The sequence below is a fragment of the Doryrhamphus excisus genome, linkage group LG1 (assembly GCF_037039965.1).
Source record: "Doryrhamphus excisus strain RoL-2023G ecotype Guam linkage group LG1, RoL_Dexc_Guam_v1.1, whole genome shotgun sequence".
In the NCBI taxonomy this organism is placed as follows: domain Eukaryota; kingdom Metazoa; phylum Chordata; class Actinopteri; order Syngnathiformes; family Syngnathidae; genus Doryrhamphus; species Doryrhamphus excisus.
The window spans coordinates 3,256,406-3,284,197 of record NC_136357.1 but is presented as its reverse complement, the minus strand read 5'-3'; the positions used below and the strand labels follow the sequence as shown (position 1 = coordinate 3,284,197).

Genomic DNA, 27,792 nt, shown 5'->3' with positions numbered 1-27,792 from the left:
ATTGTAATCTGATGCATGTTCAAATGAAATAAAACCATTACCATTACATGAACACATATTTCTGTCCCTTCCCTTTGCCTTATAACACAAGTTTACAATGCTGTCATTGGGATACACCTATTTCGATGCTTATTTTAATAACTGATTAATCGGTCAACTATGTTTTAGATTAATGGATAAATTAGATTTTTTTTTAAATCTGTCTCTTGGCAGCATTCCATTTAAGAATGCATGAATGTATAGCATGAAAACATAGTAAAGAGGGCGAGGAAGAGGAATTTCCCCGACAACGGAAATAAATGAACAAGTCACTAGCACAGATTTCTACATGTGCATTAGATTAAATTATTAAATAGTCAAATAAAATAGTCTAAATACATAGTCTATTATTAAAATAGTCAACAACTAATTTAATGGTTGACCAGTTTGTTTTTCTCACAAAAAACATTTATCATGACAACTACTGACCAGGCAGACCATTTTAAAAAGGATTTATCGATTACCAAAATAGTTCATTCATTCATTCATTTTCTACCGCTTATCCTCACGAGGGTCGCGGGGGTGCTGGAGCCTATCCCAGCTGTCTTCGGGCAAGAGGCGGGTGTACACCCTGGACTGGTCGCCAGCCAATCACAGGGCACATATACCAAAATAGTTGTTATTCATTAATTTATATGTACAGTATATGAGTGTCAAATTGTGGTTGCATTGTCCTTTGTTGCAATGAAGTAGGTTGTAGCAGCATATGAGTTTTGTAAATACTCATTTGGGGTCTGAACTCCCCCAACAGAATCAATAAAGCGTATCTTATGCACTGCCCAGGGTGCAGTCCACCTTTTGCCCATAGTCAGTCATAAATGGATGAATGATCATCACCGATGAATCTGTCCATAATGTTTGGTTTGCATGCACAGAAGACCAAAATTGTTTGACAAAGTTTCCGCACACTGGAGACAGCAATGGCAACCAATGGGAAACAAATTAAACAACACAACTCGGGGTGCGCTTCCCCTGGTGTGGATTTTATAGTCGTGTGTCTTGGAGCAATACACCAAGCGGGACAGGGAATGTGAAACAGCAGCTGTGATTGCCCTCTATTTCTTTTTCAGGGTTGACTGCCAGGTCTTTTGGCGTGGTACAATTTTACATGAATAAAATGCTACAGTTTTATTCATTCTCTTCAAAATGAACAGATTACATTTTGACTGCTAGAAAAAAAAAAATAAAATATGCGGCTACCTCTTGAATAGAATGCCAAAAAGCAATTTTGACTTGAATCCACTTATTTTTACCCACTCACCTTCCCTGCCATAGTGAGTTTTAATTTAGAACAGAGGAAAACCCCCCAATGCCTACAGGCATTTTTTGACACAAAAATGCACTCTTAAACCAAAAAATAAATAAATAAATGGAGAGGGAAAATGCTTTTAGTTACTCTGTCACTCTCTCACATCTCATCACACCATTGCGGTTCTGATTAATAATGTATCTTATTCTGGAATGTAAGCATACAATGTATTGTATAAGACTAAACATAGATTGTAGTCCATGAAGGATTTGAGTACAGGTAACATGTTGACTGAACATTTTATATGGTATACTGAACAATTTGAGTGATATCTGACCTTCAAATGTAGGAATTATTCTGAAATTACAAAAAGACAATAATTAATAAAGACAGATGGAAAATTATTAATTATCATAAGCTGAAAAAATTGGCATATTTTGAGGAAACTTATCATACATACCCGATTTGTCATTGGTCAGGACCATTTGCTTCGGTAAAACATCAACACTGTGTCAACGGCAGGGGTCACCAACCGATTGTGATCCACCAGTTGATTTTTCGGCCTTTCTCTGTCTGTCCTGAACATATTGGGTGGGAAACATAAAATAATTCTCACATCTGTGCCCTCCATGATGGGTACGCATTTGACCCTGAAATATGACCACCTGAGACCAGTCCCCCAATTTTGGCAGTTCCAGCACACACCACACGCAACAAGTGTAGTCTGACATCCACCTCCAAAAAAATGGCCGACTATTTGAACACATTAACCAGCCACTCCTCTCCTCTGAACCACCATTGCTCGCTCACAATGAGAGGCCATCAAGCTGAATACTTGTGGTATGCTCACAAAGCTGACACCATGTGGAAAACCAGGACAAAGAACCACATAAGCAGCAGTTCCCAAAGTGCGGTCCAGGGGCCATCAGTGGCCCATGTCTCATTTGTCATTCACCCGAGGCACACTGCAGAAACTAAATGAAACAAAAAACAACAGCAAAATTGGCACAAACAAAATAAAAGTCACAATGAGAAAAGCTCAAATGTTGTAAACAAGAATTATTAGTCAATAAAATCTCAAAGCTCTGTCTCGGTTCATTTGTATCTGTTAATACATAAATTCATTTCATGTCCTGTCATTTATCTTTCTGTTCGTGGAATACAGTTGAAATGGAATATTTAATTCATACTTTCAAATGGTAATAATCATGATTAATTAATTTGAAAACTGTGATTAATTTTAATCAAAATGCGAGTAATTTATTTATTCATCGCACACCTGAAAACTGTGAAGACTAGTTTCTGCAAGATTATGCATTTTTACACACAATTGCACATGACTTAAAATTGAGTCAATTGTCATGACATGACCATTTATTTACACTTTGTCAAGTACTGTTTAGATCTAGTGCACGGTAATAGTATGCATGACGGGCATTGTTCCCACATGGGTATGTATTGTCACCACCACTTCCCACGTCTGTGGCATTATTTTTTTTTTCAAACACCCCAAGCTTCTTAAATGTCTCTATTTTCAAGGGACCTACACAATGTTGAACCCCAGAGAAGCACTCATTGCTGAAAAGTAAGGTAAGTCTATGATATATGTATGAGTTGCAGAAAGAGAATGTGCAAGGAACAGCAATGCATTAGTGTCAATGAGACATGCTTTGATACATACTGCCCAAAGTGGGGGTACATTTGCATTGTGTTCAGGACTAGTTCATGGAAATTATGTGTGTCACAAAATTTTTGTAATTCTAATTGACCCAATATTGGTACGTATACCTGCTGTATATACTATATATATATATATATATTAGCTAAAATTTCCTTAACAAAAAAGGCCTGTTATGCAACATAGTTGTGGTGAATCATTGCTCGTTGGTGTTTTGTCTCCTGGTGGTTTACATAATAAGGATTTATAAATAGAACATGTACGTGAAGGCTCTCTCTAAAATAGTGCAGCGCTTCCTGTCCAAGAGACGCTACTAAGGTTTTCAGTTTCAAAACCACAAGAGAAAGTGGGCAAGAGACTTAGTGGAGGGGATGAAATGAACCAAGAAAATGCATGTCCCCTGCCACATGCCTGCCGTACACCCCACAAAAGTCACAGATGTCTTGGCCTCAGTCGTGTTACAGATGCAGAAATGTCTCAAGGGCTTGCGCATTTAATTTGGCGAGCAAAAGCATAAATCACAGCATCAGAACGCAATCACATGAACCTTTGTTTCAGATTTGCTCAAGAGACAAGATGTTGTTTTGGTTTGATCTGGAACACTTATCCTATAACAGACGACGCTCAGGCGTTCAGTGCTACAAGCTGTATATGCCAATCAAAGCCGTGTCGGCACCAAAGCAAAAGCACAATGTGTGACTACAGACAGCGATGCTTCCATACGACATGTGTGAAGTGTCTTCTTACAATATCACATTCTGACCATGGCCATAAGAACACTGATTACTTTTTTTAAAATAATACAGTCATCCACATTTTGGAAGACCTATGCCTGGCAAAACACTGGATTTTCAATTTTTTGTTTCAACCGGCCATTTTAAAGGTAAAGACAACCCATTTTAATCTGGCTAAGCAAACATCAGCTGTGTTAAAGATACAGTGATTTTTTATGAAAAGTGAGGAGACATTTATTTTTATTTTCTTATTTTCATACATTTTTAATTCATTATTTTTTACCTTGACAAGTTTCAAATGTTGTGACTATTGCCTGATATGTCACAGTGGTCAGTCATTCTAAAAAGTACTGCAGATGACATGTCATGACAGGTTAAAATAAAACTACATCGAATTAAGTCTGATTTGAAGAAACTGAAAAAATAGTCACTACAAAGACAAATTGACCTATCTGAGTTATCATGAGTGAATATGATGCAGAATATCAAACAACTTGTACAAGGATTGTCTAAGGTGGACTGGGTATGGAAACTAGAAATAAACATAAAAAAATTGAACAATCCCGGGAGAATCAGAATAATTTGTGATTCTCATTGATACTTGATGCCTAACCCTAGTGAGGAGACGAAAAAATTCATTCGGAAATAGAATTTCGGAGGCTCATTTCCAAAAATTGGCAAATTTCAGCCTGGCTTTCCTATTTTTTCTTGCAAATGGTGCAGCCACTGTACTTTCACTATGTACTTTTTTCAGTACATAGTGATACTACCATCCCTGCCCAAGCAGGTTGTTGTTGATGTCAGTAACATTTGTTAAAGAATCTTTTCCACAGCTTTCACAAAGTTTCTGTCATCAACTGCTGATTTTTGCTTAGTCTACCTGTTCAACATAGGTTACTTCGACCGAATCCCAATTCTACCCCTCATTTTATACCTTGTTCGGCTGTAGCGTTTTTGTATCCTTGATAAAACATATTGCCATCGTCCTCCTCCTCAAACCGAAGATTCATTAAGCCAGTTAGCAAGCAGCTCAAGCAATTAGCTATTTTGCTAATCACAAAGGCAATTGACAGAAAATGGTCGATAGCCAATCAAGACGCAGAACACAAAGGTTTTGCGCACATGGAAAATGTGTGCTTCAAAAGGTGCGATCTTCTAAGTTGTGCATCTGATCCAGATGTAAATACCTAGAAGTGTTGCTCTTGTGTTCGTATTCATCTTTGGGTATCTTTTGGTTCTGTCTACATGAAATAAAGGAATTGACGTCACTGTTCAAATACTTTTGGAAGGCACTGCATTTGTTGAACAAGAAAATTACACCAAGTTACACAAAATGCAATGTGAGAAATTCCAGTGAGATTGGCACTTAAAAACTTGGAAGCCCTCAAACATTTCTGGCCAACTACTTGGAGACAAAATGCAGAGCTTCAGCTGGAGGTGAACAACAGCCTGACTGAAAAACATCTTCAGCTGGCATGCATTTCTTTTTTGCTGGAAACCTCAGAAGCATGCATATGAATGTGTGTGTGTGTGTGTGTTGGCGAAAATAGTGCAACAAAGAGAGTGGCTACATGTTTACGGTCACAACATATCACAGTTTGCATCCTGATTAAAGAACCCACGATGCAGACTAATTTGGACATGAAGCGGACTATGCAATTTGGGATTACTGTAATAGTTATTACACTCAGGGTCTTATTAATGTGACCTAAATCGCTTATATCCGGTCCTCCGGTTGCGGTCCACCGTGCACATATGTAGACTTGTGTAAGGCGACTTGAATACATGTGATTATAAGAGGGAAATTACATGTCAGTTTGTTTGTGGGGGTGCTTTATTTATCTCTCTCTATTTGAGGATGCAGTCCTTTGAGAGACTCTAAGCAAATTCCATTGTAAACCCTGGGCTACAAAGTGAGTGCACAAGCCAAAGCCATCCATCAGAGCTGGACATTTTTCCTGTATGCAAACAAATGAATTAGAGCGCCCGCCTCCCACAGGGCTCATGACTCAATAGAGCAAAATAGCGAACAAGGATGTTGGCAGAGGTGAAGAAATGTTATATATGAATATGAAAAATGGAGAGCCTGGTTCATTCATGCCAAAGTGAGAGGACGGGCAAATAAAGGATAAATGAAGAATAAAGTCAAGTGAATTGATTTCAGAGGAGGTCAAGAAAGAACATTTAGATGTCTTCACATGATTTGAGGCTCAGGGTGTTGCAAGTAGGCTCCATTGGTACTGCTTAAGGGGTCTGTGATGTTCCTACACAAGAAAGGATGTGTGTCACTTTTTCTGCACTGGCGTCCTCTAGGAATGATTAACCCAGAAGAGCCTAATATAGAAAGAGATGAAGATTGCAGAGGAGGATGAGAACACACGAGAACGAGAAGGTCGAAGAGGACACGGTTTTGTTCTGCGGAAAGTCTTGTCTTTATCTCTGCACATCAAATCAGGCTCAGTACCATTTAAGCAGTCGGTCTGCTAATTATTCATGCTTCTGTAATCAGTGAGGGACGATTTCTAGTCTGGTCAATTAGTAGCATTGTTAAATATTTGCACCTTTCTACCACAGAAAGCCAAAACACAATGACTAACCCCCGCTCAGATTGCTCATATTTTCGGATTACTCATGTTCTGAATTGTAGAGCAAAGACGCCACAGCCTGCTTTTTTGTATGCGTTTCTACGTCAGCAGCCATAATTTACCTTTGTGGATGACTCACTCTGGGATGACTCCAACTACTGTGAGCTTGTTAGCCTCAGAAATTAGAGCAAAGAACAATGAAGGCTATAACTCCAGATTCTGGCAAAGAATGTAATCTGAAAGGTGAAAACGGGTGCAGTATTCATTATGCTGGCAATGATCTCCAGGGTGGTGATATCTGTGTGATTCGGGAAGGATTGAGTGCATTTGCCACCAGGGTGAGCAATCATGCCCGCAGCTATTCTGGCTAATTGTGACATGGCACCAGTGACAGCAGGGGTGGGCTGGGTTAGCATCCGACACAGAACACCAGCCAAGCCTGCTAGCTCACATACAGCCATCAACGCTAATCTCCCCCTGTGTGATAACAATAGCACTGCTGTGCTTGCTTTCTCCAGAAGCTTTGCTCCCGAGCCTGCCTCGTTTATGTGCTGCCCCAGCAGCATGTTGTTTTAGGTTCCCCTTCGCACGGGGACCTGGAGTGTTGGTATTTACTGGACTGTGTGATTGAAGGCAAACAAGTTACTAGCTTTACCTAACTGGAATTTAGGGATTTTAGGGTCTATAAAGCAGAGATACATATGACAATGGAGATTAGATGATTAGAAAGGATGATGCCGCTGTACGAACCAATCAGAAACCACCCTGAAGACTGCTTCTCCTCCACGCCCTGGGACGTACACTGATTCTGAACACTGGGGCTCCCCAGGGCTGTGTCCTCTGCTCTTCTCACTCATGACTGTACATCATCAAATTTGCTGACAACACCACTATCATCAGTTGTATCAATGGTAGAGCTTACAGAGTGGAGATAAGAACACTGATGGCGTGGACCACAGGAGGTTTCAGAGAGGAGGACACACACCCATTTTCATCGAGGGAGCCACATGGAGAAAGTCAGCAGCTTCAGGTTCCTAGGGGTCAACATCAGCGAAGACCTCAGCTGGACAAGCCAATCTGACATTATTATAAGGATAGCCCGACAGTGTCTCTTCTTCTTGCATTGTCCGAAGAAGTTTGGCATGAACTCCAGAATAATGGCAAACTTCTACAGATGCACCATTGAGAGTATCCTGGCTGGTAACATCACGGCCTGCTATGGCGGCTGCACTGCCCTGAAGTGCAAAGAACTGCAGAAGGTAATAAAATCAGCCTAGCGCATCATCAGGTCAGAGCTGCCGGCCCTTCAGGACATCTACAGCCAGAGCTGCAGCAGAAAGACCAAGAGGATCCTCTCTGACCCCAACCACCCCAGTTACAGACTGTTCATGGTCCTGCCATCCGATTTAAGCCATCAGATTTAAGGAGAGTTTTTACAGACAAGGCATTTGTGTTCAGCATTGCTGAACTATTGAACTGCCATCCACACACACACACACAGGCACACAAACATACACTCCACTTCTTATCCATGTTTTTATTCTATATAAATATTTTTTCGATTTCGTTTTCTGCTCGATTTTCCTACACCTATATGGTATTCACTCAAAATAACTTTCCATGGTAAAGTTGTGTAGACACTAAGTATAAAGTTTTTTCAACACTGGTGATAATGTTACATTGTTACCGTACTTGACAATAAAGAATATTGATCTTGATAATGACTATGTCGTCAGTTGTTTCGATTAATCAAGTAATTGGTCAGTTCCCAGATGGACCCATTGCAGGGTATGAAGCACAATCTGGATTTTTTGGTTGAAATCTGATTTTTTATGTTCTTCAGTTTCCTCTCACATTGCATAAATATCATTGTTAGGTTATTGAAAACTTTAAATTATCAATAGGTATGAATGTGAGCATGTCTATATGTGTCCTGCGATTGGCTGGCTGCAGGGTAGAGCCCATCTCTCATCTGTATGAGGATAAACAACATAAAAATGGATGATGGGTGGACTATTTGAATACCAAAATAGGTGTTGATTAATTGGATAATGGATTAATCATGATACATTTTTGTAGCCCTAGATTTTATGGAACACAGATTAGCAAGACTAAATTACTATGTTTGTTTACATTGGAAAGATACATGCACAGGCATTTACTCTGTAACTATATTGTAGGATTGCTATTTGTAAACCATTTTCCATGTGCTTTTCTTTGGGAAGGTCCCAGTTTAAGCAATAGGAATTAAAATGGGCATACACATTTTTTCTGTAGAAGCATTCACAGTATAGCAATGTCATCAGAACAATCTCAATGCACACTTGGAAAAAAAGTGCTATTCCAAAAGTCAAAAATACTTTGAAACCACACTTTTGTTTATGTATTTTTTAACACAATATTAATAACTTCAAATATATTAAAGTGTTAGTTGGAATGCTTCTCACCAACATTTACTCTAAACACATTTGACTTTTGTGTTTTTGTCAATGAAATCTTGCAATGTGGACTCAATGTGAAATCTTGCAACTTATCTTGCTGATGAAGCCGCAGACATTCAAGAGGAAAATTGCAGAGCTAATATCGGGTTCACAGGCTGTTTAGCTAATTACCCTCATAGGCTTGCACGTTAACAGCAGGTACTGGGAAATGTCATTTCAGACCTTTTAAATGCTGGTGGGGTTAATTGTCTTCTGTTTTCTGTAGGCAAAACATTGCAACTACACACAAGCATACATAACCTTGTTGGTACCCTTCTGTGAAAGAAAATAAATACCTTTTGACTGACAAAAGTACTGATTAAAAATATTTATGTGTGTATTGACAAATCTTCTGGGTGGCAAATATGCGTCTTTTTGTCAAGTAATGTCATTTTTATGTTTATAGATGTAAAAAAAAGAAGTATGCACCGCAAAGCACACCTTACAGACTGTGAAACATGGAAGAACCTTGGTGATATTCATAGGCTATATCCACACAAATATTGATTTTTTTCATGCACATGTAAACTCAAATTAGGGTGAACACTTTTCAAAAATTGTTTTTGTTATGTGAGTGAAGACAGAGTTTTTCTTGCTTGTCGCTGGGGTTAGATAATATAACAATTATGTGCCATCATTTAGTAAGTACAATGTACTGTGTAATGTACAGATCACAGTGTGATGCTGATAAGCAACATCTGTTAATTTTGAATAATCAACATCTGTTACATTTTAATAGTTGTGAAATAAAATACTGAAAAGTAACTCTACTTTGATATCAGTCCACACATATGTTTTTTTGCGACTCACCATGTTCGTCATTCCCACTCTACGGAAACGGCATAATTGCCTTACAGTCCATCGCTGCAATGCCGGTATTGAGTCTGTGAAGGTGTTTTCATGTGGACAGAGATTATTTGAATGTGTGGATGAAGGTTTTTTTTTAACATCAGAGAAATGTGCATTTCTGAAAATATCTGCGTTCATGTGGACGTAGCCTAAGGCTGATTTACCGCATCTGCCAAAAAACACTGAAGAATGGCTATGGGTGAAACATTGGATTATTCTTAAGTGGCCTTTTAAGAGAGCTAATTTAAATCCAAATGAACATCTGTGGTAAGAGCTGAAAAAATGCAGTGTGGAGAAGGCACCCATCAAAGAGGAATCTCACTGGAATGTTACAGGAATCACATGATTGAAGTAACTGCTCCAAAAGTTTGTGCAACACAAATATTAAGGGTATCGTCACTTTTGTCTGGGTTTGTTTCCTTCCCCCTTTTTAAATTCTCTCTTAATGGTAATGGTTTTATTTCATTTGAACATGCATCAGATTACAATTGAATGTATCACATAATCAGTTCACAGTTCCACATGTCCAAAAGGAGTAGGAAGAAGCAAAGCTTATTAAATCCTACCCTTCCATCTGGTACTTTTACAATCAGTAACTGTTACATTTGTTCACTTCCTGCTTTCCATAATACAGTTTAATTTTTTTTTGTTTTTTTTTAAATAATGTACCTTATACCAAAGTATGAGGTGATGAATTTCAAAGCCGTGTTGTATGCTAACTGGAAAAACGGAGGCAGAATATTGGTGAAAAACACCCTAATTGAGCATACGCATCCGTTTTTTTTCACGTTTGTCAGTGTCCAATTATTATGAATATTTTTAACGATGATACATTATTATGAATCTAATGCAAGTCAGAATGTGAGTCCCACGCATTGCATTTTCTGCCACTTTTATAAGCATATGCAGTCTATCACATTTCATAGGTTTTTAAATCCTGTAACACCTCCAGGGCTTTGAGCTTAAAACATGGCAAATTGCATTGCATGGAGAAGGGGAGGGCTCCCCCTACGGTGTGTCAAAGTGTAATCCTGCATTTAAACACTCTCCCCCGGGCTTTTTTGTATTTGTCCATCTGTGTTTTCACTCCCTGCACCTAGAGGTTATTTAAAAACATAAACTGCGGGCGTTTAAGATGAGTTGGCTTTTGTATATTACTTCTTTTTATAGGCTCCAAACTATCTTTCCCAAATTCTTGTTTACTGTAATGTCCAGAGGCATGCGCATCATTATGCCAGACACTCCCATAATGAGGCAGCGAGAGTGGATGCTTCCTAATCTCTCTAAGCTGAATGAATGCCAGAGACACTGTCGGAGAAAGTGGTACTGCAATGTCACACACTGCAGCAGGTTAGTTGGCAACTGGTAAGTCTTTTTTAACTTGCTGTCTGTGTTTACGAGCATGTCTGACATTAAACGGCACAGTGGCTACAAACAACACACAGCAGATCTTGAGTCACATTGCGCATTTAATTCCTAAACACATATGTATAAGGTGATCGTGACAGAGGAAAAAAAATAGGTTATATATTTCACAGTAAAATTTTAAAAAGGTGCATAAAGTTTTCCATGCGCATTTGTTCATTACCAAATTAAAATATGCTGACCTGATTCTTGTAAGGCACGTTAGGTTGTAGTGCATTAGTGCTTCAGTTAAAATTAATGCACACTTCCTCTTCTCAGCCCACAACTACTTATTATTAAATTGATTTAGTTTAGAGTGATTAATTCCAAAGTCCTTGTAAGGATATTTACAAGGGCAACATTTTTTTCACACAATACTATATGAAAACTTATAGATCATTTCATATGGTTCGATCAAAGATCATCGCATAAGAAAAAGATACCATACAAAAAGCTTAGCGCTCCGTTAGTTTTGAAGTGAACTGTAAATATTGAGCATGTGCAGACACTTCAAAATTGGGACAGTTCACCCTTCAGACTTTCTCAAATTCTTAAGTTAATCCATCAGTTTGTTCACCGTCGCTTCAATGAAGTTAAATTCTTAGTTTGTACTGTAAGCATGCACACGGAAGGACACGGAACAGCCAACCTTGAGTAAATTTAAGTACCAGATCCGTTGCCAGATCAAGGTTTGAACATCACGCTCTTTATTCTATTGCAGTTTTTTAAAGAATTTATGAAATCATTGATTTCCCCCTAATTTTTCAAAAGCTGTCCCTCTCAGTACCGGCTATTTTTTTATTAATTGATTTTCAAGGCACACAGAATATTCTTCTCTTCTATTGTGCTTTGCTGTCGTCACCTCTTTTTTGTCTCTCTTTCAAAAAAACTAAAAAAAATATGTCTTGGGAATGGGCATTTAAGTAAAAAAAAACATATATAAACCTTTGGTAGCAAATGAGTTGAAAAATCACTACTGTTTTGTGGTTGACTATGGACTATTATTAGTCAAAAGATATTGAAAGACAATTATATTTAGTAGTTTGGTCACATCACAGGCATCAGTAATGTTACATGGATGAGACATTAGACATTAGATTAGATTACCTATGACATAGTGAAAAGAAAGTTCCCTCTCATTCTGTGTGGAAGTGGTAAGCTTGTGGCTTCTTACGTTGTCCTTCCTTACTGGATTTGAAATCTTTTCTTAAGTTGAAATTAAATAAATTGGAGGCTATCTACTTAGAGACAACTAACAGCGCCAGCCACTTAGGTACGTGTATGTAAGAATATATGTTAATGTTAAAAAAAAATAACATGTGTCAGATAAGCCACCAATGTTTCAACATTTTTACCAAGCGTAATTTTAGCTATATAGTATATTACAATTAAATCAGCCAATGTAATCTTAACTTTCTGTGTATAACATTTTTCAGAAATTAATGCTTAATTTACTCTGTATATGTTGTAGGAATATTAAATGAAATGATATGGGAGAAATTATTAACCTATGCCCGACTGAATTCATTTCAGCAGTGCTATTAATTTGGATTATGGTGCGGCGGCTGGGATTGCGCAGCAGCTGATCCTTTTGATGTAACAAATGAGTACCCCTATTCCTGTGACAAATTGTTCCCCCTTTTCTACACAAAGCGCACAAACTCACCAATAAGATCCTGAATCTATTTTCTCCATCATGACCAAATCCTCTACTGTCATGTAAAATCAGAGAAAATCACAGAATATTTTAGGAGGAGGAAAACGGAAAACTTTGATTGCCCCACAGTACACTGAATTCGACTTGCATATTTAACACTGACGGCTACGCTTGCAGTGTAATTTATACGATTCATACAGTTCATTCTACAGATCGATAGCTGCCATTGTTAACCGACTATAATGAATGCCCCATATATGCACTGTTCTGAATCTTAATCACATTTTTCTTTGGGAGGCGCTTTTGATGTTTTACGCGTAATTTTTCTTCTTACGAGAAAATTCCATTAAAATGCAAGGTTAATCTTGAAACTCACATGTGACAAGAAGCAAAAATTCCAATTAGGGAAAAGAACCATTAAAAAGCCATATCAATCGAGTAATGTTTGCAGTCAATTATTTTAAATATGCATTCTAGAAGTTATGATGAAGTAGTTGACAGTTTATTACTCATAATCATAATTACTAACACATGTGAAAAAAGTGTCTCTTTGACCTTTATCAGTCAAGGATACAAGGAGAAAATCTGGCACATTACATGATGGAACTACTCATCCTAATTAATGTCCAATGTCGTAAATAAAGGAAAGGCATCAAATTGATTATGTTCTACCACCTTACTAAAGTACAGTTTTGCCTATTTTTTTTTTTTAGCTAAACCAGGGATATCTTTGATCCAATTTCCTTCAGTGAAAAACCTCCATATTGCAATCCATGCATGAAAGAAAAAAAATAGTACAATGGACTACAGCCTCAGAGAAGAAGTGATGCAATGACTAGAACAGTGGTTCTGAACTGGTTTGGCTGCGGGACCCACCACCATCCCTCAATGACAAGCGGCAACCCAAATTGTGGAAATACAATTTTTATCCACAAATTCTATAATTATTCGTCTAAAAAGTGTGCGTAGAGCTTTTCATACACATTTTGTATGTGAGGAGTTGAATAACAGCACCTGGACCTGGGAATGGATTAACTAATTCACTCCCAAATATGTATTTAGACATTTTTTTTACCTGAATACTCGATATATACCAAAGACATCTTGTGTTTTTTTTTGCGCAAAAGGCTAAAAGAAGTGATGGTGTCGTAAAACACGACTACACAGTGACGAAAGTGCTTTTGTAGGAGCCCGGCATGCATCTTTCCCGTGTAATAAAGCTCTGCACAATAAAACACGGCAAGCAGGATGTGAAAAAGGAGGTTATGAAATTTTAACACATGAATACATGTGCACGGTTGCAAATTTTTATTTTCATGTAAAACAACCATTTTTTGTGTTGCTTATGTTGTGGCATAGTTGTTTAGATATTTTGACTAAATATAAATGGCTAAGGGCTGCACGGTGACTAAGTGGTTAGCGCGCAGGAGACCTCAGTTCGATTCCAACCATGGGAAGAACATGCGTGGGTTTTCTCCGGGTACTCCCACCCACATTCCAAAAACATGCTAGGTTAATTAGTGACTCCAAATTGTCCATAGGTATGAATGTGAGTGTGAATGGTTGTTTGTCTATATGTGCCCTGTGATTGGCTGGCGACCAGTCCAGGGTGTACCCCACATCTCCCCAGAAGACAGCTGGGCCCCTCATGAGGACAAGCGGTAGAAAATAAATTATTTTACTGAAACTTACCCGTGTTCAACTGTTGATTAATAAAGAACAAAAAAAGGTAGAACCAGATTTGTCTTTTTCTAATGAATAATAGGAGTCTAATCTTTCTTTTGGTAGGTACCATGTTTGTATTTTTCTAGAACAAAATATTCTGTGTGCCTTAAAAAATGAGAGGTAGGTCTGAGAGGGACGTCTTTTAAAAGTGTGACCCACCAGTTGAGAATCCGTGGTCGAGAAAATTATAAGAGAATGGAGAATTTGAGTGGGCGCAAATGAATACCACCTGTTTCATTAGATACACAAAACCCTCTTGACTTCCCATGCCACACACACACACACACACACACACACACACAACATGTATACACACAGACAAGCTGTTAATCACGACACGGTGTGTGTTTCTTGTCTCTTTCTCAGTGTAATATGACAAGAGAGTCAATTACTCAACGACACTTGTTTGCGGATGTAAAGAACACACACACACACACACCTCTTTGGTATTACTGGCAGAATAGGACACCTACGTCAGAAACGCAATGACAGCAAACACTGTACCCACTTATCTGAAACACAGCAGCATGAACTGAAGAAGACCTGCATGCAGTGATTATGCTTTTGTATGTTGGTGTGTACGGGGGTGGAACAATCAACACATACTCACACTTACAAACCTTGTACTGTGCAGGTCCACTGAGAAAAGGCAATGCGGCGCACATCATGAATATTACCAAAGCTAGATCTGGGTCATTAATATGACACAGCCGTTACACTGGAGCCCAATTAGTAGTCAACATGGAGACTGGAATGTTCCCTTTTTGCAATATATAATCACTATATCACTGCAACAGACTCCGGATAAGGACACGATCAAACACAATCACAGATACAGGAACCAATTATCTGCCCAAATTATTCTGTTGTGTGATTAGACGGGAGAACAAGAAATATAACCTTCTGTATTAGAGGGTTCCTTATTTTGAAGTGTAAATACCCAACATGTTAGGTTTCCAATTGAATGACTGCAGGTCTGTACGTGTAAACTTTACGTCGCTATGCTCCGCCATGTTCGAATGTCAAGTTTAATTTTCCAGAGCATGTTGGCGCTCCGGTGTCTTTTTATTCCACTTAATAATGCCACTGGGTCTGACAGGTACTGTAAGTGTACATACGTGTGTTGGAAGCACGGCAGTTTGAGGCAACTGCGCTGTTTGTTTGACTTTCTGCTTCTGACTGCATAAGGCTCGCGGTGCATTCAGGGTCGTGCAGTCATAATGGCTGATTTTGCCTGACAATTTTATTCCGTTGCCTATTCAGGAAGTCACATCAGTTCTAGATCTTATTTGCATGTGAGGCCCGAGAACAGCATAAATCAATATAATAATGACACAATAAATCCCGTTGCTAAAGGGCACCACTGTGGCAGTGATGGAGGACAGCGAGAGTTCCACGCTGTCCACATTATTCTAAGCTACGGTTGCTTCTTTTACATTTATACAATGATGTAAACAATGTTCGTGACATAGGTACAAAAAGGACAAAAATGAAGAATAATGTCACCTAAAATCTAATACTGATGATGTAGAGTCTTTCAGTACTGAAAGCAGTCATTATTGGGAGAATGCAGTAAGCACCTCCGTGACAATAAATAAAGCATGCTTTGACAGTGAAGGAGGGCGAGCTCAACTTTTCATACGAGGCTCACTGATGGCTGCCATATGGACTGTCAGCAATAAATCCATGTGAGTCTATCCAGTGATAGACAACAACCGAGAGAGTCTATAAATAAAATCACTACAATCCTATGCAGATAGCAAGGTGCTTCAATGGCCCTCTCCTGGGGGCGCAGTCACCATTTGCACACCCTCTCAGTGTGACATCTCTCTTGTATGCCTGCATGTGTGTGTGTGTGTGTGGTCTGGGTCTCTGTGGAGTGGGTAACTCAAATATAGAGCAGAATGTAAACAGAATTTCACCATTGGGGGATTGTAATTAGTACAATAAATTCAATTACACATGAATGAAAAAAATCAACATCGAGGCAGTGTCCCTGACCCGCTAATTACGATAGATGCCAACTGCAATAAACAAGAATATAGTGTCGAATTGGACATTACGCAAGACGCAAAGCATGTTGTGATGATTTGCATACTTGTTATCTAGATGAATTTAATCAATAGAGAGAATTCCATTTAACATACAGTAGTACAAGCCAAATGTGTGATGTATGCTAAATCTGTATTTAATTGTTTTAACGTTATATGGGTCTCTTGAACCGCCCCCCCCCCAAAAAAAAAATAATAATAAAAATAAAAATTCAGCTGGGTTACCCTACCTAGTGAGGACAAGTGACATAAGAAATGAATGAATGAACTTCGTGATATTTATGACACCATCACCTCGGTATATATACAACATGCTCGATTATTGACTTCATTGTCGGTATCTGATATACCAATATTATTTGAAGCAATATATCATTTTCAGTCAATAATATCAGTCAGGTGATATTATCAAACATCCCTACCCCCCACTCGATATCATAGAGTTCAAATTCTGTGTGAAAATGTATGTTGTCATCCAGACCATTATACTGCATGACTATAACTACTGAACTTATATTGCACTTCCAATTTCTAAAACAGACCAAAAATTATCAAGAAAAAAATGGCAAATTATAAAATCCATTTTTAAGATACATGATATATGATACATACTCCTAAAAGTGAAAGATTTAGCTTTACTTGACTGATTTGAAACTGTATACCTTGGCACATTATATATATCTGGTATATAAATCTGGTGAAAATAAAAACCAAAAAAGACGTGACTAGGTCTTGAATGTTGTGTGATTATTTTTCTCTCCTTAGTGACAGACGGGATGAGGCCAAATGCTGAAGAGTCTGGCAGAGGCTGCACGGGGCTAGCCACAGGCCTACAAACACACACACACACACATGCACACACACATACAACTACCGGGTTTGGTGAAATGGGTCTATGGTATTTGATTAAAAACGAAATGTCACAGAGGTCAAATTAAATCTCGATCCACACAAACAGGAAAGCAACCGTTTAAGCAATTTGAAGCAGATAAGAACATGGTACTGTATATCCAACCCGTCCACTTCCACTGCACTGCATATTCTCTTGCAGTGACACATATCCAAACTGATCAACATGAGAGTGAAAAATTGTGTCACTTAAGGCATGTCGTGCAAATCCTGCCAAAGTGTGAAAAAGATCCTTCAGTACGTCCAGGCAGTCTGTGTTTAACTTTACAACAGCTTGCATTTCTTTACTCTCTCACCCACGTGCAGCATAAGAGCAGACTGACAGCTCCTGTCACAGGGCCTTGACCTGAGTGGTGAAAACAGACTGGTACCATAGAGACAACTTGGATTAAATCACGTGAAAGTCGATCCATGTCAGATCAAAACTATCTGAGTAGGGCAGTCTTGCCTACATGCAGGTGCCAGGATGAGTGACACATTAAGGTCGTAGACTAACGGGGTGAGTGGGTAGCAAGCGAAATCCATCAAGACACTGACAATTGCTCAGATACACACTCGGATAAACACATAAAAGATGTACACATCAATGCACATTGGCTGAGAGTGAAAATAGATCATCGTGAGACTTATTACCTCACAGTGGTCCACTTTTCCCTCATCTGGAAAGGTTAAAATAAAATGTAGATAGAATGAATATAATGTTAGTTATCACCCTTGTATCCATTTGCTTAGACAATAGAAAGAGTGTTTGAATGTGCTGAAGAAGAAATGTTCCCGTGACCCTGATCAGAGACCCCCAGGGATCCCCAGGTCCTGGAGGTGCCTGGATGAACCAACGGCGACCCTGCAGATGTTCATGTTAATCCTGCAAGAATGTGTCAAGATAAGAACTCATAAAACAATAAAAGTAATTACTCTCACATATAAACACACACATGCCCCCCCCCTTAGAGTTGCACGACCATGTAGTAGGGACCCCCGAAAGAGAATAAAAAGAGAGGAGTGTGAACTCTGCATGTCACTGGGTATGTGGTTTCACTCTCCTCGGTGCGAGTAACTTTCAATATTGTTGTCTGTCTCTTCTGTAAGTGTTTTTACAAGTGTCACAGGAGTTTGAACCTGACAAAAGGTGATGTTTTCCCTTGTTAAATTAAGCTCTGTTACACTAAATGGACATAAGCATTGGGTCATATGACCGTCTGAGTCAAGTTCTTCCACTCATTGAACCATGCCACTATGGGCCTCAATCAGGAGAGTAAGAGGTGTTTATTATTAAGTATGTCTATTTTGTGTAATGCTTGTTGATGTGTGACTGGGTTGTGTCATTTGTGTGCATTTTTTCAACTGAGCGTAAGTTTCATGCCGGAAATTAGCTTCTACTCTGATGACCAGCCAGCATGGGTTTGATGAGATCTGGCGACAGACTGCAAAGCTCGACCCAGATGTCCAGATCTTAGACCCTCATTCTGCACCCACGGGTCTGCAGAAGTCACCACTTTAGGAGTGCAAACATATGCCAAGCTTGCAAACACGCATGCACTGTGGCAAAACATCAAAACCAGCAGATATATTTTGATGAGGGTGAGCTTACATCATTATTTTTTTTAGTTAGATTATTTTTTTTTTAATTTAAAACACATATACAGTAGTGTGAAACAGTGTACTCTGGGGGGGGGGGGCAGTTGCACGAGCTGTATTACTTTGTCTATGTGTGTGTGTATGTATGTGAGAGTAATTACTTTTATTGTTTTATGAGTTCCAGGGTGTACCCCGCATCTCGCCCGAAGTGAGCTGGGATAGGCTCCAGCTTGCATGCAACACTAGTGAGGATAAGCAACATCGAAAATGGACAGTATCTTTTCTCACAGGGCCATGTAGGTTTTTTCTTCCTAAATATGCAAGTTCCCTTTAAAAAGTGCTTTTTGTGTTCAGTTGTGTTGTCATATTTAAATTTGTTTGATGAGCTGAAACATTTTTTTTTACTCTGGTAAATGTACACCTAAACATTCATACCCAGTATGTGCATTTTTAAATATGTAAATGCAGATGCTTTCTGGTTTTGCTGTTCATGGCTGGTGTCCGCTAACAACCTCTATTTTAAATAGCAAGTCATAAACCACCTGGAGGTGCACTAGTCATAGCTCTAGATGTTATGCAACCACTAAATGTGGTGTGAGTGAATCTCTTACATTCATATGTTTTTGTCCTTGAGTTCATGATCACTGTCAAGTTCACAGCAGACAACAGTATAATAATTACTTTTCTTCCTCCTTATCATTTGTTTTTACCCCTGTGGGAACTTAAATGTCGTACTTGGAAAATAAGACAACGAGCTGGAAAATAAGAGGAACGACCATTTCACATACCATTTAACCTTTTAAATAAGAATTATGAACATGTGGACCTGAGCCAGTACCACTTTAACAACACCCAATTGCCTCAAAGGCAGAAAAAAAAATGTCTCCTGCATGGTTCAGATGCACAAATGTCTCTCAATGTTTGTGTGTGCATGTGGTTGGAAAACGGTGCTTGTCAGTATTTATGGTGAACTCCTGCAAGCTGTTATTATCGGTACCATTGCATAATTCCTACATGAGGTGCTGTCACTCCCCATATTAGCAGCATGCGACAGTGTTAGGCCAAGAAAGTGAAAGTGGCTTTGCAGAGCAGCGTATGGATTGTATCGCAACGGGTTAAGAAAGAAATGCAAGTGAGATGGTGAGAAATTATGCATGCTGACGAGGTCAGCGCTCCTCGCTGAATTTACAAATGGAGTTAAAGGAGAACTACACTTTTTGGGGGGAATCGTGAGCATCATTCACAATTCTTATTTGCGTTATAGTGCAAGAAACGAGTTAATATGAGCTAGCTAACAATGGACATCATGGGAAATACTTATTTTGACACTAAAGGTCTTACAAAAAAACAAAAAAATGGCAACAATGTACCATTTACATAACAGACTTCTATGTTAACCATGCTACAGTGATATTGTTATTGTAGCAGCTAACACATAAAAAACTAGAAACGCCTCGCTAGCCATTCGTGTGAGTGTGTCACTCACAGACGAAACAATGAATACCTCTCAATTTTGCTACAAAGAGTCAACAAGATGCTAGTTTGCTGTCAGTGTTTTTAACCCAAGAACTGGAAGACACAACCATCCCAAGGAGAGTGGACATTGTAAGTGTGTTTGCTGTACCTATGCTTCTGTTATTGATGGAAGTAGCGTAAGCTAAATGCTCAATGTGAAATCAATGCGGCAAGAAAGTGGTTCAGGTAATGTTGTAAATTATCGAAATACGGCAAGATACTGAATGTACTACATGTTATCATCAATGTAATTACTTTTGCAAAATCACAGCATGTATATTAGAGGGTTTGTTTAGAGGGCTTTGTAGTCAAAACAGGTGTGTCCCAGTTACGTGCATTGTTAGCTAGCTCATATTAACTTGTTGTCTGGCACAGAAAAGGATTCATGTGTTCATGTTTCACATAAAGATTGTGAATGATGGGCAGAATTCCAAACAAACATGAAGTTCCCCTTAAAGTACCACAAAGTGTGAAATGTTGTAAAAAAAAAAAAAATCTAGCCTTCAGTTAAAAAAAAGTCATATTGTTTTAAAACAGAAAAAAAAAACGGCAAGCAAGATTTCCTATTTCTTACCAAATTGACTTCATATCTACATATAAGACTTTGAATCCACTTACATTCTTGTGATAAGAGCGGCCCTTGAGAGGGAAGTAAGAAAAAAAGAGACGACTGATCCCTGGCCTCTAGAATGACAGACTAGCACTTTTATGATGTCTCCCAGATTATTCCCAAAGATGGATGGGTTGAGCTGGAACACCAATTGATTAATCCATCGACTGGTGGAATGTGCTGCGGCTGTCCCCCTGCTCAGCTGTTCTTCTCTTGGACACAACATTCAAGCAGACATGCTGGAGAGGATGACTAATGAGTTGGGCGCCCGCAGATACCGATCGTGACCATCTGCGTCGAGGTGCTCGGTCTAAGATGCTTGCTCATTCCTGGTTGATGGCCATTATGTTTATGCTTGCATGAACAACATGGAGTCACATCAACAGGTGTAAAGCAGGTGCCCTTCACTCAGTAATATAGACCACCGCAGGGATTAACTTACTAAATAATTGCAATATAAGCAAAAAATATGAATCGGCTTTGCTTCACTTTCCCTTGCGGTGGTGCTGTTGTGTTTGCGGCTTTGCAGTAACAATAAACCCATAAATGACAGCACCCGACAAATCTGACCGCAACATCCTCCAAGCAATGCCGCTGTCACCCAATTCAGGTGAGCTTTTATCACAATCACATCAGCTGCCTGCGATGCAGGACTCACCACAACACGCCAGCAGCCACCGTGTGGAGTTATTATTAGCTGAAGCTAAAAAAGAAAAAACGTTGAACAAAGATTACGCACACTGGGAGTACTGCAACACAGTGAAAGCTCATTCCATGGAAGAGGTGGAGTGGAAACACATTGGGAAAAATGTCATGTTTCCAATCGGGCCAGACATGGTTGTTGCTGATATGCAACACAGGAAGGGGTTCCATTTCTTGGGGAGTGTGAGGCAATTGAAGGCTATGCCCTGTGGTCGGGTGTACTACTACATGACTATTAATTACATAAGTATGCATTGTTAATTATTAATTATTTTGTTTATCAAAGGAAACATAATTGGATACATCATTTGGCGCGGGTCGAGGTAGTCTGGGTTTAGAGTTTTAAAGGTAATACCTTCAAAGGCATTCCCTCCTGTTTATTTTGCATATCTTGAAGAAAAAGAATAGATGGACAGGCAGACAGAGAGAGGGATGGATGGATGGATGGATGGATGGTCGGACAGATGGATGGACGGTCGGACAGATGGATTGACAGATGGATAGACATGGACAGATGGGTGGATGGACCGACAGACAAATGGATGGATGGATGGATGGATGAATGGATGGACGGTCGGACAGATGGATTGACAGATGGATAGACATGGACAGATGGATGGATGGATACCAATAGATAGCGAGATAGCTAGATAGCTAGATGGATGGATGGATGGATGGATGGATGATGGATGGAAGGATGGATGGATACTAATAGAGAGCTAGATAGCTAGATACGTAGATGGATGGATTGATACCAATAGATAGATAGATAGCTAAATAGATGGATGGATGGATGGATGGATGGATGGATGGATGGATGATGGATGGATGGATGGATACTAATAGATAGCTAGATAGCTAGACAACTAGATAGCTAGATAGCTAAATACGTAGATGGCTGGATGGATGGATGGATGGATGGATGATGGATGGATGGATTGATACTAATTGATAGCTAGATAGCTAAATACATAGATGGATGGATGGATGATGGATGGATGGATGGATGGATGGATGGATGGATGATAGATAGATAGATAGATAGATAGATAGATAGATAGATAGATAGATAGATAGATAGATAGATAGATAGATAGATAGTTTACTCTTCTTAAAGTTAACACATCATGTTGTTTTGTACTGTTTGTGGTTATAAATATGAAACTTGTGGCATAGAAAATAAGAAATAAACATAAATCTCGTGCGGCACATTGCGGTGTTGTATTGATCCATTCGTCCACCACTGTCATCAGTTTGAGGCACTTGCATTTACGACCTATCCTGTTATCTTGTCAATGTCTACACTTTTTCCACATCCTGCATTTCCCTCACATTTAGACCTGCCGGATTAATCCGCTTGTCCCCAAGACAAGAAAATGGGGAGCATAAAACAGATCTATGTAATTGCTCTATTTCTTATTAAATGAACCTTCTCAAGAGATTCCATAACCAGAGACGATGCGAAATATAGCAGTAGCTCTATTATTGACACGAGTGCAGTGAAAGAAATGAATGCTAATGATGTTGGAAGAGGGGCTTTGCAGATATTAATCCGATTTGAGAAATGATCATTTCATTAAACAGCACAAAGTGCTGGCCTTGATCTGAACCAGCCTACAAGCTGAAGTAGGAAATAAATGACAAAAGAGTGTAGGGAAGTGAACATTTTATACAGTATGTCACTTTGCAAGACCCTGACCCCTCATTTCTGTGCTCCTTTCTGTCTGACAACTTCATTAATTTTCTGACATGGCTGCTTGGAACGATTTTCAATAGATGCAATAGACAGCAGCGACTGTATAAATTGGACATGAAACAGATGTCTGAGGAAGCAATGTCATCATGGAAAGACAGTCTTTGTGTGAACAGCAGGAAGTCTTTTGGTCTGTAAACTGCACCTGCTCAAAGGCTAATGCCAACTACTATCAAGTACTAATATAGCTCTAACACATTCAACCGGACCAACATTAGCCGCACATTTTAATTTAAAATTTAGCTTCAAAGCATAGTTAGAGTTGAGCATAATATGTTTACCAACTGCAAAAGAAAAACTAACAGAGAAGGATTCATCACGGTACCCCAAAGGTGGGAAAAACAAGGGAAAAAAAAACATCCAATCAGCATTCTAACACGTCCCAAGGTGATGTCACTCCATCATGGAGTGCTTTTCTTTCAGTGGATGAATGATGCTTGCCATACAGTATTTCTCACTTTCACAGGACAATAATGTGATTCATTCTTTATGTGACAGTGACAGCTGAGGCGATTTATGCATTTAACACCAGAATCGGTTTATGGTTTACTGTTGATGATAGACACATACTTCCGGGATCTGACATTGATATGAGTTATATGTTGCGTATTTGTGAATACAACGACAAGCAAACGCTTATAAAATTGCTCACAGTCTCTTGGTGATAAATGGAATTAATGGGTACCAATTGAGGCTGACTGAACAAATAATTGATACAACAAGTGATGAAGAGATACCCTTCAATATATAAGGCCCTCTATTGTATGATGCAGTGCAGCGTTTGAGACTGACTTCATTTCAGCACCACAGAAAGGGACAGCTCCATCGCAGGGAGCTAAGGAACAAGTGCCTTCTGTATAGGCCTAGTCCATGCCAGGAAGAAAAGACATGACAGGCAATGTCTGACGATTTAGGCAACCACTCATGGGATGACAGTGTTGCTCTTCATGAAATGGAAAAAAAAAGCCTTTTTTTTCTCTCGTTCTTCGAATAATATCAAAAAGGAATCACTAACAAACCATACACTGTAATCTATCTGGCTTATTGCATCTTAGTGAGTAAAAAAAGACATTTAAAAAACAGCTTTTGGCCTACTTTGTATTCGGTAAGTGTTCAACATGGTGCAGTGTGTAACTCCATGCTGGCGACTAGCGTGCCTAATAATGTGCTCTTTCTCTCAGAGGTACACTTTTCCTTGCGTGTGAGCTTAAGCCTGACGTTCTTAGGGGTGATTGCATACATATTTCCAAATTGTCTGCCAAATCAGTGTGAGTCAGTATGTTGTTCACACACACACACACACACCTACACACACACACACCTACACACAGAGCAAAGACTGTCTTGTTGCAAAAAAAAGCTGATAACTGCACTATAGTTTAATGTTACCACTGCGGATTTAAGAACCGTCTATACTATGATTATATGATAAACTAAACAAAAAGTATATATTTAAGGAACAAGCTTAGTTATGACAACTAACATTTCATCTGCCCGATGTTTCACTTTTCAAACATTTTCATGCCTTTTTACACCATTTTCACCTTGTTTCAGTTATACAATTTGCAATGGGTCAAATTAAAAAAAAATCGAACCAAAGTGTGGTCACAAGTGGCCCTCGGGCCACACTTTGGACACCCCTGCTTTAGGACAAGTGAGACAGGGGACTGAGATTTGCTTTTTATACACACACATAAACTTACTTGCTCAGTAGTCACCAATCCTTTCTGGATTCTGATTGAGAACGTTGCGTCTTTTGAAAAAACGCACACCAAAAAAAAAAAAAAATCCGCAATTCTCAGGCGATCCTGCACAATCCGAGGCTAAAAAAACAGCAATCCATCCATTAGTCCAGATGTGGGGGTAACTCTCAAAATGATGCTGATATATCCGACATCGCCTTTTTCCACGAGACTCTTAGCGTGGAGAGACCCACAAGTGCCATAGCTGGAACTGAGCGGAACCACTAATGCCCGACGTTTCCTCCTGAGTTAGGGCAATGTGGACGTGCACACTTGTTATTTCTTCACTGCTGAACATGCATATAAGATATAAGACGGAGACATTGCATCACAAAATGGTGCACACGACGAATCAGAAGGTGCATCCTTTAAAAAAAAAAGCCCTTTGCAGGAGTGGATCAGCGTCCTTTTCTTTAATTAGAAATGGAACTTCCACCAAGTCTCTATTACTTCTTTGCTGTCAATCACACTGGATTGGATTGGATTCAATCTCACATCTCAGTGTAGGTTTAAAGATGTTTATAAGGTTTGTGGATGCGCAAAAAAAGTATCTGTTAAGTCATTGACAACTAACAGTATTATGCCCGAGGGGCTCTACAAGATGAAAATCCTGCGCAACACCAAAAAATGGAAAAAAATAAAAAATAAATCCAGCGAGTATCCTTAAAAATGGCTCTTTGTCGTTGGAAAAGCTCAAATTCAAATTTCATCCGTGTTTTGGTAGCATTAAGCGCACACAGGACCTGTGTCCACTGAAGACCGTCTTCACTTCTGCGCCACCCGTGCGTAAATCTGTCCAAATCACGTCTCGTCTATCCGCTGAGGAGACGTTCACACGGGGACAGATGATGTCGAGTGCTGCTCATCCAAGTGGCGTCCCGTCCATCCCTTATTCTCATATCCAGGTTACAAATGCTTCGGGTTTCTGAATGAGCAGGCTGCGTTTTTTTCTTCTTCCTGAAACTGTGATATGGATCACTTCAGACTGTGTTCCGGACGGCGCAGCCCCACGGACAAGCGTTGAATTGTCAGGCAGTCATGTGGGTTACCTCCCACTGACAAAGTTCCCCCTCGGCCACTGCTGCTGATCAAGGGGAGAGCTGCGGACGTTGTTTCTCTTCTTCTCCCTCAGTCGACATGTTGCTCACTTTCACCCTGAATGGCTCCAGAATGGCGCCGCAGTTTTCAGTCACATGTCTGCAAAAGTGACGTTCATGACTGGCTTCTTTCATGTGTCCAAAAAATGTACATCCAAGCGGCGGAGATGGAGAAGAAAGAACGAGGTGCTTACGGGAGCTTGAACCGCTAATGTGTCTCGCAAATAGGACACGACTGCCACCTACCGAACCCCCTCGTCGGTTTGTTGGAGTAAGATTGTGGCCCCGGGCTCTTTGTGCAAAGGATAGACTACATTTCACTTCAACGTCTCTGATTACCCAGTTTGAATTCGGAAATGCTTCAGGACACAATATACAATGCATGCCTGGAACACAATACATGGCAGATGGAAGTGTAGCAGTCAAATATTATAGATGTGTTCTTGTCATAATCTTACAGGGGTGAAGGCGCAGTAATGTACAGATGGGGACAATTATGTACAAACACATAAATGTTGCAGGAAATGAAAGAAATGCAAAGAAAAATGCTGCATTTGCCAAAAACACATAGAAACGCCCAAAACACCAACATGAGATAAATGCTACAAAAAAAGCCAGATTATCGTTAATTATGTTAATGCAATTTTTAATCTCTAACTTTACTGTTTCCGATGCATGTTGCTATTTTTATAAAATCCATTTTTATGCGTTGGGATTCCTGTGCTTGAGTTGTTGGGGGTGGAAACCAAAGGTCAGTCACACCCTGAATTGGACATTGATTGGGTTGGTTTACTTAGCCTCAACTGATTCGCAGTTGGGAGGGCAAGGTGAGAAGCGGTGAGTAAATGTGAAAATGAAAGAGTTGTTGAGCCAATAAATGTTCATTCAATCATTCATTCATTTTCTACCGCTTTTCCTCATAAGGGTCGCGGGGGTGCTTGGAGTCTATCCCTGGATTGGTCGCCAGCCAATCACAGGGCACATACAGACAAACAACCATTCACACTCACATTCATACCTATGGACAATTTGGAGTCACCAATTAACCTAGCATGTTTTTGGAATGTGGGAGGAAACCGGAGTACACAGGGAGAACACTCCACACAGAGATGGCCGGGGGTGGAATTGAACCCTGGTCCGTGCGCTAACCACTCGACCGCCGTGCCGCCCCCAATAAAAGTTTACTTTTCAAAAATTACCTGACAGGATTATTGATAAAAGTAGAGTCATATGTCTTTTTTGCTTATACCACCAAAAGAACACATCATGAATCCGCCTGATTTTCATAACTACAGGTTACAGGCAGCCTTTGGGACTTTCTTCATAAAGCCACTTATATATTATGTCAATAATTTTGATCTGCCACAATAAAGTCACAAAATTAAATAAAAATACCTTTTTAGGTGAGGATTTTGTCAGCAATTTTTAGGTTAAA

At 39.4% G+C, this 27,792-nt stretch overlaps 1 protein-coding gene across 1 annotated transcript in view; it reads right to left on the bottom strand.

Moving 5' to 3' along the window:
• Positions 1–26,539, bottom strand: part of LOC131130861 (leucine-rich repeat-containing protein 4C) — a 61,910-nt gene extending 35,371 nt beyond the window's left edge. The window contains exon 1 of the mRNA XM_058074937.2: positions 25,222–26,539. The gene's annotated coding sequence lies outside the window, so the exon portion shown is untranslated. The remainder of the gene's footprint in view (positions 1–25,221) is intronic.
• Positions 26,540–27,792: the final 1,253 nt, after the last annotated feature.